We start from the raw sequence: 14,536 nt of genomic DNA on the forward strand, positions 1-14,536 counted from the left end.
CTTGAGTTCAACTCTACGGTTAGGGGTGTGCAATATAGGCAAGGAGATTTAGAGTTGGCTCCCTTTGACAGATTGTACATATATTTGAGTATCTTTAATTCACCAGCTATATGCCACTCAATCTTATGGTTCCCAAATCCTTCAACAAATAGCTCTTCTACTGCGTGTTGTCTCTTAATAACATTAGGTATTGGTGTTTGATGAAAAACCCAATACAATATATTAAAATTCTCTATATCTACTTCGATGCTTCTAGCCACCAAATGTTGTGTTTAGATTGAATACTAAATAACATTGAGTGATTGCAATGACCTGATGAAAGTGCTCTATTCATCATGGTAATATAGACTCTCTATAATTTTGTGCATTTCAAAATCTCACTTTGATCAAGTTTAACCACAAATCTAGCCACTCCTTATGCCTCTTCTAGTGACAAGTCATAGAATCTAATAATTAAACATTGTAGGGTAGGCAAGTCAAGGAAAATATTGTTAAATTCATTAAATACAACTTTCTTTTTCCTGCCCTTGAAGCTAACCTTGACATGGAAAGGCTCACCCAGAATCTCCATCACTTTGTTATTCACTCTCTGTTTGATAGTTTTAACCATAGATTGCCTTGGAAGTATGCAATTGTGTACCTATCCTTACTTCATATTTGATTGTAAAATATGAAAAAATTGCATATAAGCATCTCGACTAATACCAAAACTATGTAGTGTCTTTTGCACTAACTCAGCATAATCCAAATAATGATTCTTTATAAATGACTCTAAGTACTATTTATTTGCCTTTTTAAATTTCTTTTTCTCTAAAATATCTTTAGAAACTACTAAAGAAAGAAGATGATAATAAAACTGAGATGCTTTTAAAGAATCTCTTTCACTTGCATTCGATAAAAGTAGAGACCTAAACAAAATTAACATCACAAATCAATACAATTAATTATAAAAAAGCCATACTTAATATTTTTAAAGTGAAAAGAAATGTACTTTGTTTCTTGGATTCTTTTACTACAACCACCACCTCCTCGTTTGAGATTCTCAATATTTTTAAGAGCCCTTTGTCGGTTTTGAAGGCCTAAATAGTTTGCTTTCATTGATAAGATTTGACGCGTTTCTCCAATGAATGAATCCTCTATTGATAACCCTATAGCTTCTACAATAACTCATTATTATGTTTTGATAAAATACGGTTCTCTAATCTGAGGACATCATTTTCTGCAATCAAGTTAAGTGTATAACTTAGAAACCCATTATAACCATCACCAATGAACCTCATCAATGAAGAGCTATTATAGAAAGGCAGAGTGCTATTTTTGCTAGGATTTTTGGGATACAGCATGCCATCTAACCAAAGATAAAGATTCTTCTTTCCTTCAAACCTGAGTATATTTTTCGTAGACTTTGTAATAGTAATGGGCTTTGTTCTCTTCCTTATTAGTTCATACTCACTATCCAACTCAATATGAAGATGATAGAGAGGTCTTTTACTAGAGCTACATAGATAATTGGATGACTAATCTGTAGCTAAGGATGTGGTTAGAAGATTGGATTAAAAAACTATGTGAATTAGAAACAAGAGGAAAAACAAAGAAGAAACTAGTAAGGAGGGGAAAGAAAGAAGAGAGTGAGAATGGAGGGAAGTAATCAAATGTAGAACAAGATTCAAATTGAATATTAGTTTTCACTTTAATGAGGATGAGTAAGATATTCATTATGACAAACTTTGTCACCTTTATAGAGGCCTCGATTTCTAGGTTCGATGTGACCACGAGAATATCACGACAATAACTTATTAATGATTTTTATATATATTTACTTATCAAAATATAATTTTTTAAAATCTAAAAAAATAATTTTATTTTATACAATATTTTCTCTCTTTAGGATCGCTTTATAAGGTATTTTTGAGACCAATAATGATGTGTCTTTTCTAAGCCATTAGTACTTAATTTCACAATTCAAAATTTCCTATCACCTAAAAACATATGGCCAAAAAAACATGTTCAACCAATTTGTTGAGGATATTACTCAACCTATTGTGTTTGCAAACCTAGGAGATGGATTGATTGCCTTCCTTTGGTGGAGTTTGCCTACAAGGGTTCATAGAATTAGAGCATTTGTGTAACCCCATTTCATGCATTTTATGGGCAAGGGTATTTTATTTAAACTTCTCCAAGCCACCCTACTCTAAAAGTTGAAGCCTTTAGAAAGATTCTAGAAGACATGGCAAGCAAGTGAAGTCTACCTCTCAAGCTATAAAGGTCACCCAAGATTGTCAAAAATCTTAATTGACTTAAAGAGATCTAAAATAATCTTTAAGGAAGAATATAAATTCTTTCTTAAGCTTAGGCCCAAGAAGAGCTCCTTAACTCTTGGGAAGTTAAGAAGATAACCCCTAGTTACTATGGCCCTCATGAGATAATCAAGTGTATACGTAGGAAAGCCTATGAGCTAAACTACCCTCTCATCTTAAGGTCCAAAATGTATTTTATGTTAAATTACTCATGGCTTGCAGTTCAAACCTGTACATATACTAGATTTGTCATGCATAGCTAAGGTATAATGGAGATGCACCCTAATAGAGTCTTAAATATTGGGGAAAAACTTCTAAAAAACCATGTACTATGTGAATTCTTAATCTAATGGATATACTATCTCAAAGCATAGCCTCATGGGTAGAGGAACCCACCTTTTTTCTTTTACCCCACACTTGTGCCGTCTTGATTTATTCAAAAAAATCTTAGGACAATATTAACCCAATAAACCTTAAGGTAAAGGTGTTTTCAACTAGCTACTTGTTGTGAGCTACCATCAATAGGCAAGACGTCCTCCATCATGAAATCTTAGTTACCATGATAGTCTTCTTGAGCTCCCCACCATACTCATTTGAGGGTGGTAGGAATTGGAGGGGGTGGTAATAATAGCCTATCCCCCCCCGATTGAAAATTCATAAACACTAGCCTTCTTACTCACTCATAAGCTCTATCTTCTTTCATATAAAGTATTTCTCTCTTTAGGTTGTAGAAAATCCATGTTGTCACTTTAGAACCCATCATATACCTACCTTTATCTTAGACCCCATACAATCCAATCACGATAAATTCAAAATCCTACATTACATAAAGTATTTCTCTCTTAGGTTGTAAAAAATCCATGTTGTTGCTTTAGAACCCATCATATACCTACCTTTATCTTAGAGCTCATGCAATGCAATCATGATAAATTCGAAATCCTACATTATATTGACATTTTTCTCTTCTTAATTCCTCTTATCCTCATAGTATTATGATGCACATATATGTCTCAAAGTATTAGTCCTACCCTTCCAGTTTATAATGTGAAATTATATTAAATAGAATTGATATGTACATCAAAAGGAGCAACAAGCATAGCCAAAAGCATTTCGAATACTTGGATAAGTGCTTGAATGAAACTTTAAAGACATGATATTTTTTCCCAATTGACTTAAAAAATGGCTAATTTTCACTCTTGCAGTAGCTAAAAGTTGACTAGAGAGATACCTTACTTTTTTTTTCTAATTGGAACTTTATCTTTGCTCCACCATTGCTATTTACAAATCATGACTATAACTATATTCCACACTTTCAGACTTTCTTCATCTAGTCTCCTTGAGTCACCAAACAAAGTGGTCCTCTTGTTGATTGTTGCAATAAGGTGAATCTTTAAAAACCACTTCTTAACTTTTTTCAAAGCCCTTTAGCTTCTCTATAGTGCTAATAGAAGTAAGGAGTTGACTCCTTGCTTATTGTATACACCAAAGGCTACTTATCCTCTTGAACTTGAGTACTCCCTCCTTTGTGGGATGTTTATTGGTAACAATTTTCCAATGGAAGAGACCTTAAGTGTTGACTTAGAGTGGCTGCCCATGTTTTGAATGTTCAAAATTTCCATAAAAGCATGAGGTAGCATTTTCTTCCACTCATTCTCAATTTTGTTGATTAGTGCACATGGGTCTTCATGGAAGTTGATTCTTTTTTTTTTTCAAATGTTGCATGCCAATATGCCATTATGGTTCATCATGCATTTCTAGATGGCCTCTAGTCCAAGTCCTAGGGAGGGTGGCTACTTCTCTTTTTTCTCTTGAAGCACTTGCCTCATCCACTCCACTTCCTCCCTATTAAGGGGGAACTTGATCTGAATTTGGTTGACATCCATAACTTGCATGTTGTCACTGTTCCAAATATCAGACCATTTGAAAATGCTTTTGTTAGCTAGTCCTTTAAAGAGCTTTGACTTTGTTAGCTAGTTCTATAAAGAGCTTTGGTTGTTGGGGGTAAAGGCACATGTGCCTATGCCACCCTATATTTACTACACACTTCATGATTGTATACTTGTACACTACAAATGGTAGACACCCATCATTGTCACTTCATTCTTTATTATTTCAGTGATTATTGAATGAGACTGTTGGAGTTCCACACACACACACACACACACACACACACACACACACACACACACACACACACACACACACACACACACACACACACACACACACACACACACACACACTCACTCACTCTCTCTCTCTCTCTCTCTCTCTCTCTCTCTCCATCTGCCATAGCTCTTGTTTTTGCTTGTGTGCTTTTACTCGAGCTCTACCTTTCAATTGGTATTAGAGCATGCATTCGAGAAGCTTCTTCATCCTTTGCTTCAACTTGGATTCAAAGTTTTAGCTCAAGGTCTCATGGCAGTCATTGTTTCTTCCTCTGGAGGTATGAATTGAGTCTTCTCTTCTCCCAGCTTGTTCCAACTTGCTCCCGGCTTGTTGAGGAGCTCCCCAAGGCTTAGTTAAGCATTGTTGAGTGCTTATTGAGTTGAGAATAAGTCATGCTATCAATTTTAAGTAAGTAAAGCATGCTACAGAAGTCATGGATAGCTATGGTATCTTGATAGCATCTTCATATTTTGGCTTTAACTTTTGCATATGATATTAGGTTCAAGTGTTCTATAGCTACAGACAAAAAGAGCAACAAGAGCTACAAATTTGAGCACTCAGTAAAACAATTCTAGTTTGGATATAAAAAATAAATTCAATAATGCATGTTTGATTTGTTGGGGATGTTATTTTGGTGCTTGAATGATATGGTTATGCTTTGGGATGCTAGTTGGATTATTTAGAGCTTGATAGATTCATGATTTGAATGCATATTATGCCTACATGGTATTTTGGGTATGCTACATGTAATGGGAGCTCACGCTCAGCTGCCGATACTCACGGACCACTTATTCTTTCAAGCGTTTTAAATGAGCACCTATGGCTATCTCTCACCTAACTGACACACCTTCAATCTTACCAAGGTGCAGGTGAGCTTACCTTGATGCCCAAATGAGTTGCTTCCTCTCTCAAGCACTCCGGTAGTTCCACAATTCGTGATGCAAGCTAAAGTATCCTCAAGCCTCTTTCTCCAAGCTCCATCCTTGATAGCCATGCACGGGTCAAGAGAAGAGAAGAAGAAGAGAGGAGATGATGGAGGGCTTCACCTCCAAGATCCCTCACCCTCACACACTCATCCCCCCACTCACTCACACCCTCCCTCACACACTCACAAACAATCAAAGAGAAGAGGAGGAGAGAAGAAGAAGAGTCCACTTTTGCCACACACCAACGAATGAGCTTTCCATTCACTTTTTAGCTTTTATGCATAACCCTAAATCCCCTTTTGGGTGGTCATCCCTTTTTTACATGATTGGCCAATTGTGGCAAGGTCTTTTTTCATTTCCTTCTATATGCCTTCTCTTTTACCTATGCCCATCTACCTTTTACAATTTGCACAATAGGGAGTCTGGCGCTCTTTTACAACAATTTTAGTTGTGCATTGCATTTAAAAATGCACCTTTGACTTACTTTTAGAGGCCGCCCTTGCACTTTTAGTTGTTCACCATATTGCCTCTTTCATTATGTCCAATTTCCTTCTGAGCCACCTCTTTTAGGTCCTTACTTATGTTTTTTCACTTTTGTCACTTTCTTCTTGTACTGAGGTTAACATTGCCTCCCTCCTAGCTTAGTGCTAGTCCCATGGCACTAATGTGTAGTAGTTGGAAGGTGGGGTGGATGTAGCCAGATGGATTTTTTGAGTTTGTATACAAGCTCTTGCGGGGGATGGTGTTGGATGGAACGGCCCTTGAACTTGAAGATGTAGTTGGGGCAGGTTCCTCTTTGACACTGGCCCTGAGTGGATCTGTCCTTGAAATTGAATATCGTGTTGGATGGACCCCTGCTTGCAGATCTGTCCTTGAAATTGAATATTGTGTTGGATGGATCCGTCCTCTTGCCCTTCGCGATTGTTACGATAGGATATCAACATGGTATTTTCCTATTCCCTTCAAGTTGCATTATCCCTTCACCTATGTCCATGTAGAGTTCACCACTTGCATTGGAGAAAATATGTGTGCCTTATAAAATGAATTACATTGTGCCTCACCCTTTCCTTACGAGAGCGTTTGGGGGTTCTCCCTCATCCTTGAGAGAGCCTTGCTAGAATATTCAGTGCTTATCTCCATCCTTGCTAAGCACGTTACTAGAATCGTTGGTGCTTTTTGTCATCCTTGGCTGAGCATCCTTTATCCTTGACAGGGCCTCCCTCATCCTTGAGAGGACCTCGCCAAAGTAGTTGGATCTCCCTCTTTTTCTGAGTGTGCCTTCTCTTGCACTATTCCAAATGAGCTTCTTCATTCACTTTTTGACTGGGTTTACCTTGGTCTATCTTTGCTTTGTGTCATCTACATGGTGACATGTTGTATAAGATGACCCCCCTCCTAGACGGGTGCTAGTTCCAAGATACTTGAAGTTTTGAGTTGCTGAAAGTTCAGTGATTTGAAAGGGCGGTCATGTGAGTCAATGATGATGAGATCTTGGGGTAATTGGTCTTGGGAAGAAGCTGATCAACTGGTTAAGGTGGTGGAGACCAGAAGCACATTGCATGGATGATGGGGCCTGGCCTCCGATGTTGGGGGATTGGAGCCTTTGTTTGTACTTGAAAAGAAAATAAGGTGCACTACCTAGGGGTGTGTCTGCTTTGCCATGTGGTTTATTGTGCTTGTGCTAGGGGAACTAGGAGTTGGATAAAAGCTTGAGTGTTGTCCCCCACTTAAGGACCCAATTTGTGCATAAGGGAGGTGTAGTGCGTGCATGCTAGGGTGACAGGTCTAACCATAGGTGAGTGTTACCTCCCTAGGTATGTCCTTCCCTTGATGTGTCCTAAGTGTGAAGTGGGGAATCAAAATGAGGCTAGGGGGTTAGGGATGGAGCAGGCCAACCGAAGCCACCAAACACATCTAGCTTGAGAACCCCTAGGTGTAGTGATTGTAGCCTATGTGGGGTAAACTATTGTTTGTTGCAATTTCTTCACTTTTCATCTTTTTTTTTCTTCCCTTCTTTCTCTTTCTCGTTCATTTTATTTTATTTTCTTCTTCTTCTTCTTTCATTTTGTTTTTTTATAAAAATTACATAGGTAGGACAAGAGCTAAGCTTCATCATCTGAATGAGGTGGAGAAGGGGGCCTAAGAGACTTATTCAAGAATTGCCAACTCTGCAAGTACCCTTTGAGGTTCAGGTGGACTTGCAGAGTGGTGTTAGAGAGAAATGGATGATTGCAACACATAAAGTGACTATCATTTATATTTTCCAGAAGGGATAAACAAAATGAAGGGAGAAGAGCAGCACACATTATCAGTCACGAGCCATGGTGCAATTGTCTATGGCATTGGGATCAAAGTAGAGGGGCAAAAGGTTGCATTCTTGCGGAGTGGGATTTTGCCTAAGAAGTATTCTAAGTAGTCTAAGGTAATTACAGGTAGTAATGAATGCAAGGTCAAGGCACGAGGAGAATTTGCCTACAAAATGGACTATAGAGTCACACAAATTTTTTGGGGTGAAGATAAGGGCCTCTTCAAGCTTAGTACAGTTCGTGTTGTAGATTATAGGAAAGTTGGACATTGGGGTCAAAATCCACTCCCATTCTTCACGGGTAGGGCATGAATGTCAGGTTGTTGCATTCGAATGGGAGGGTGTTGCAGAAAGCCACCCAAGTGTCCATAGTTACAGCATAGAGATGCCTTCTCCATATAGGTTGGCATTCATAGCCCAACACTAATCTTGAGACCTCAAAAACCTTGTTTTGCCAAAATTCTGCATCCTCTATGCCCCAAAGGGTTGGGTTCTGCTCTCTCTCCACCAACCATTTTTCCCCGAGCTTGCTTCCAATGTCAATCAATTCTTCCACCACCTTGATCGATAGAACCTTGCGCAAAGTGGTGGGGAATTGGAAGCTCAGATTGAAGGAGTTTGTGAAAGTTTCCTATTGTTTCCAGATTACCAAATCAACATGGAAGCTTTCTTTGGGAAACTATCTTGGCTCGGTGCAATAGGTGCGGGTGGCACTTGTACTGATTTGGCGCAATCTTCTCCTTGCTTTCTCTACCATTTGTTTTCTTTTTTCCTTAAGTGCGGCCCTTCTTTCTTTGGATGTGTCCACTTGTTGTTGGTCTTCTGGCCATGATGGGGAAGGAGGCTGTGGGGCTTTCTCTTCTTCATGGGACCCCATCTCAAAGCTTGGGCTAGCCTCGTCACCTTGCTGGGTTTCTTGTTGGACCCCTTCTGCAAACCCTATTGTATCTATTTCCTATGGGGTCAGGCCTGCCAATAGCCGATATCTCTATTGCTCTTCCAGGGTCAAAGCCAACTCCCACAGGTTGCAATGGCATCTGCAAGCCTGCTCTTAAGGCCCTATGTGCAATCTGTAGCTTCTTCTTGAGGGTTTCAATGACCTCCCTTTCCTCCATCTGGGTGACATCGAGCAGTGTATTGAGGAAGGCACGTTGCTGGGTTTCAAAGCCCACTTGGGCAGCCTATGCTTGGATTTTAGCTAGTACCTTATCTTTTTCAGCTTGATCCAGATAGCATGCCAAGGCTTTGGCTTGTCTTTCATTATGCGCTGCCCATTCGTCTGTCCTTTTTGTCATCTCCTCAAGGCTTTCCCCTTGCCTCTGAGCTAGCACTGTCAGCCTCTGTTCTTGATCTTCCATTTCTGTTTTCAATCTTTGCTACTCTTCTTGTGTTGAGGCTGCCTCTTGTGTCAATTTCTCCACTTCTTTTTCGTATCTACGTGCTCTTTCCTCCCTTACGGCATCTAGTTCCTCGATGGCTTTATTGATCTTCTCCATCTCTACTTGTAAGTCCTCATAAAGCCCCATGATCTCTTCATTGTGTATTCACATGTGCACTATGGCTTCAGTTTCTTTGTCCAATCTTTCGTGCCATTCGGTTTCTACTTCTTCGTTAGCTTGTAGCCGTTCTTTGAGCTCACTGATCTCCCTTTGGGCCATGGCTACTTGACAGGTTTTCTCCAACTGAAATGCAGCCATGGCCTCTTTTTTTGCTTCTAGCTCTGCCACTGCCACCTGTTTCTCTTCCTTGGCTTTCTCTAGTTGAGCAAGAATCTCCTTGACATATTCATCATACTCCGCAAGTGGCATCTCTTTTGCGGGGATGGAGGTTGTAGAGGTTGCCACCTTTTGCTTCTTCGGGCCCTGTCTGTCGGCATTTGCTATTGGTCTTTTGGTTCCTGCCAGAGGGGTCCCTTCTCCTACTCCTTGGCTCATTTCCTTGTTCACAAAGTATTGGACCCATGCCATTATGTTACTAGTGTCCACATGGATTGTAGAGCTAGGTGTGGATATGTGGTGGTAGTGGCGGGCACCAGTAGAGTAGGAATGGGGATGATTGGGGCCTTGCCCTTGCCTTCTTGCACTACAGGTGGTATGAGTTTCGGCACATGGGCACTTGAGCTCGGCTCTTCATCTCTAAGTGGGCTCATGGGTTTTAGCTCATCCTGCTTGGACTATTGCTCAATGGATTTGCGTGTTGCAAGGGCTATATCTTCCTCCTCCTTTCTTTTCAACTGCTCCTCCTCTTCGTCCACCTTTCTCTTTCTTTCCTCCTTGGCCTTCTTGGAGTCCTTCTGGGCCTTTTGTAAGTCCACTTTTTCTTTTTTCCTTCTCTCCTCTTCTTGCTTTTCCTATGCAGATTTCTTCTTTATCTTCTTAGCCTCTCCCTGGCTATTAGATTGCTCTTCCTGTTCCTTGTCTTCTTCATCCTCACTCATCATCCTTTCACTGGACTATGTCTCTTGTTCCTGGTGAGCTGGTGACTTGCTCGGTGTCTCATCCACTCCTTCTCCCTCTCCTTGCCCTTGCCCCAAGGCTTCTCTAATGATGGTAGTAAGGACCCCACCGAATCCAATGGTTGAGGCCTTTGATTATAAAGCTTTCCTTTTAGCCTTGGTGGTAGGGGACTCTCCTCTAGCGGGCCGTCCTCCTATTGCTAGAGCCTTTGTCGAGGTCTCGATGGTCTTTCTTACAAAGCTGTTGAGGTTTACCTCATCCAATGATCATGCTGCAATGCTCTCTAGCAAGGGGACATTAATGCGGCTCATGATTGTGCTATACCTCTGACTAGAGAACAATGCGTGCACCATCTTGGCTTGGAGTTGGATTTTAGGATTTGGAATATCTGCCAAGCTGATGCCATCTTTGGTGTGGACCTTCATCTTGTCTATCCTCAGCATGGCATATACATCTCTCTTCGACTTTCTCTCCACTTTGTTTGCTAGGCCCATTGCTCTTTCTACCAACTCTAGGGTTAATTCAATCTACACCTGATGAGTTTCTTCTCCCTCCCACATGGTTAGGTGCCGTGGTTCCTGTGAAAAGTCTGTAAGAACTCTGTGCAATGGATGTAATCAACCCCTTGGCCCACTGCTTCCATGTATTTTTGCAGATTGCATTGCTCAATAATATGCCTCACGGCCCGTTCTTCGATGGCTACATCCTCTAGGTTGAAGTTATGCTGAAATTTAAACTAGTTGAAAGCCCTCGTCTCCATCGAGAGGCCGTATTTTTCCTGTTCTTATTTCAAGAAAGGAAATCTACTAGTCTTTTCTTGGCCTGCCATGATGGTTGCCTATCACGAAGTCATATTTACCATTAGTGCTTTTCAAAAGAATTACTCGTAGAAGGAAAGACTTCATGCTTGATGACTTGAGATGCTTAAGCATATTAGTAGACTTTTCCTTCAAGCAGTCCCTTCATTCCAAGATTTTATGACATTTTTCCTCAATTCACAAATTAATTTTTCTTCTAAATTGGACATTGACTGAGGCTTTTTGGTTTTCCTTGCACGTTTTATTCACATTACTTCTTTGATTTCACCTTACCCTCTCCCCCCTTGAGAATGAGAAGGAACCTTCCTAGGATTAGAGGTTAAAGGGTCAAGGGCATTCAGCGCATGTGTAGGGTGCTTCACGTCTACATGAGCCAAGCATAGAAGTTTGGATTATATTCCATTTTAGCGTAGTGGTCCATATCGATAGGTTGAATGCCTACGTGAGTGATGTAGGTAAGGACGTATGTTAGGAAGTCATTGGAATCAATCCGGCTAGTAATGTGTAACTCCTCCTCAATTAGAATACAATCTAAAGATGGATGGGTCAGGGGGTTCTCTTCTAGGGGTCTATTACGAATTGTACCCTATAGGAGGTTGGAGCTACATAAGTAGGGTTATATTTTGAGGATTGTATAGCACATCTCTATTCAGCATTAGTCATGATTTGATAGCCCTCGAATTCCCATTGAAGTTAGAGAGCATACCATTTCCTCAAGAAGGAAGAGTTGTTGCTAACAAGGTGCTTCAATTCTTCGATTTCTTGGTCGGTGGCATATGCAGTGTGTTTGCCATATGATGTGATGAGGCATCATTTTTGTGCTTACTCGCGGGAAATTTCGGTGGCGATTAACTCCTTAGCTGCTTTAACAACCTTAACGAATACAAATTTGGATTCTCCCCATGAGCAAGGTAGTGTATGCGCCTCCGTTCCTAAAGGCTCTTCCAAAAGGTCTAAGTCCAAGTGGTCATAGCTTTTAGCAAGCAACTGGAAGGTGGCATCTATATGTCTAAGGCAAGAAACCAAGTCATCTCGCGAGTTCTTAGCAAAGTCCATAACCAAGTTTAGAATTGATCTATGCTCATAAGAGGATTTAAGACCTGTAAGTGATTAGGGCCTTGACTGAACTAAAGAGTTCAACAGAGCTGATTGTTACGGCTCTAGTTTCTTCTGTGGTTGTGGTTTGGCCTCTTGTTCAATGGGTTGGGTTGTGGCTACTAATGGTGCTTTTGAGGTTTGAGGGGCACCAGTAAGCCTAGGTTGCAACAGTTTGTTAGTAGCAGGCTGCAGTTTTGGCCTATAGACTGTTTTAGATTTTGTGGGGTAGGGCTTCGAACGTTCTCTGGATTTAGCAACCCCTGAGTCTCTTGTGGCCTGAGTACCTGATCTGTTTTGATGGTTCATGTGGTCAAGCTTGAGGACAGTGTTTGAGTAGGGCCTTTAGCCATTTTGGCTTTAGGTACCCAAATCCAGGTGTTACTCACATAGTAGCCTTGCGCTTGCAATAAGGTCTTAGGAACCCATCGCAATTTGACCGTATGTCGATGTTTATGGTTCTGTTTTTTGGCCTCCTAGTTTTTGAGTGGGGGTATTTAGCCTTGCGGGGCCATAGATGTGTGCTCCTAGGTGGCGGGTTTGGATGTTTAGGTATTCATTGAAGACCTGGTTCAGGGGTCGTATTTTTGGCTTCAGTGGTTTGCAAGTCTTTAGATTTGGTGGGTTGTGGTGAGTCATGACCCCCCTCCTTAGACTTGGCGGTGGGTTTCTCTACCGGTGGCTTTGTGGATTTCACTAGAGTCGTGCAACCCTTGTTGAAAGCGGTAACTGTGCATACATAATGTGTCTATGGCAAGGTGAATATGTTGGGACTCATAGTCGACATTGCAATGAGCTTGCTTTTTAAATGTGCGTCCTAACAATGATTATGTACCTGCATCCTTGGTATTTGGCAACACATAGAGGATCATCGGTATGCTTTCAGACTCGATAGAGACTGCAACCTTGCACTTTCCTAAGAGTGCATATGATCGGCCCCTGGGTTGAGTTTGGCATTGGTGGGCTGTAATTGTGGTCTGCCAATGTGAGTCTAATGATCGTGAGTTAAGACATTAAAGTCAGCTCCCTCATTGATCAATGCATTGAAGGTGTGTGTTTGCTTGGCAGTGACTGCTATGCTTATGTAGGCTGGCTCTACTGCTTCCTCATCCTCGTTGTCAATCTCTCTGATAGTGGCCACTTGCACATTGATAGGGGGTTCCCCAATTGGTAGCTTGTGCAGCAGGAGGGTAGTACTTCTTTATGCGGCTGCCATTGAAAAAGCCTATGCCCTCACCCTTTAGGGTTTTGAGTTTCACATTGCTAGTTCGACTGATGGTGTGAACTCAGAAAGGCCTAGCCCTCTAAACTTAATTATGTCCCTTGTGACTGAGTACATAAGTACAAAGTCTCCCTGCTCGAAATTACATTGCTTGACGTGCTTGTCAAACCAACTTTTGTGTCTTAACTTCTTGCATATTAGTGCATGGGTGGCTAGATGTCAAGTTTCCCATAGGAATTCTAGCTCAACTAGGTGCTCTATCCATGCCTCCTTTCCATCCCATCTCTCTTGATGAGCGGTTCTGAGGCTAGGAACGAAGAACTCTACAAGTAGAATTGCTTCAGTCCTGTAGGTCAACCTGAAGGGAGTCTGTCCCATAGCCATTTTGTAATCTGTGCGATAGGCCCATAAGGCTGCCATGAGTTTGTTATCCCAGTCGCTGCATGAAGAAGAGACTACCTTGGTCAAGACGTTTACTAGTATTTATTTCATAGACTCAGCCTACCCATTAGCCTGATGATAATATGGTGAGGATTTCCAATGGATGATTAGAAAGGTGGATAGTAGTTGAGTGATCACTTCATTGATGAAGTGCATGCCTTGGTTGCTAACGAGTTTGATGGGGTAGCCAAATCTTGAGATTACTTGTTTCCAAAGGAGCTTGGCAGTGGTCCTAGCGTCATTTTTTCTTGTGGCTCATGCTTTTGCCCACTTCGTGAGGTAGTTTGTGGCAACAATGATGTATTTCACTTGTGAGTATTGTGTTGTGGGACTGATTAGCCCAATGAAGTCAAATTCCCATTTCTCAAATGGTTGTCTTGCAATGATTGGACTCAACTCCATTTTGTCCTTGCGAATTGGTACCTTGGTCCTTTGCCACTCATCATAGCACTTTACGAATTGTGCTGTATCTCAAAAAAGAGTAGGCCACCATAGTTGAGAATGTGACACCTTGTGGGCTATTGTGTCTCCACTGAAATGCCCTCCTGCTATTCCACCATGTGCCTTTGCAAGTGTGTCGTGCATTTCATACTTGCACACACATCTGCGTAGCAATCTGTCTTGCCCTAGCTGATAGAGTTGGCTTGCTATCAACTAATAAGGTTAGACTTTGAGAATGAGTCACCTAAGTCAATATTTTTCTATTAGTCATTCAAGGAGTGCATGCTCAAGAACTTGGAATATGTCATTTTCCCAATAAGGCATAAAATCAGCTCCAAACAACTCTTTTGCACAAGATAGGCTGAA

Source organism: Lygodium microphyllum, chromosome 23 (genome assembly GCF_053477565.2).
Source record: "Lygodium microphyllum isolate KBCC chromosome 23, Lygodium_microphyllum_v1.1.10, whole genome shotgun sequence".
In the NCBI taxonomy this organism is placed as follows: domain Eukaryota; kingdom Viridiplantae; phylum Streptophyta; class Polypodiopsida; order Schizaeales; family Lygodiaceae; genus Lygodium; species Lygodium microphyllum.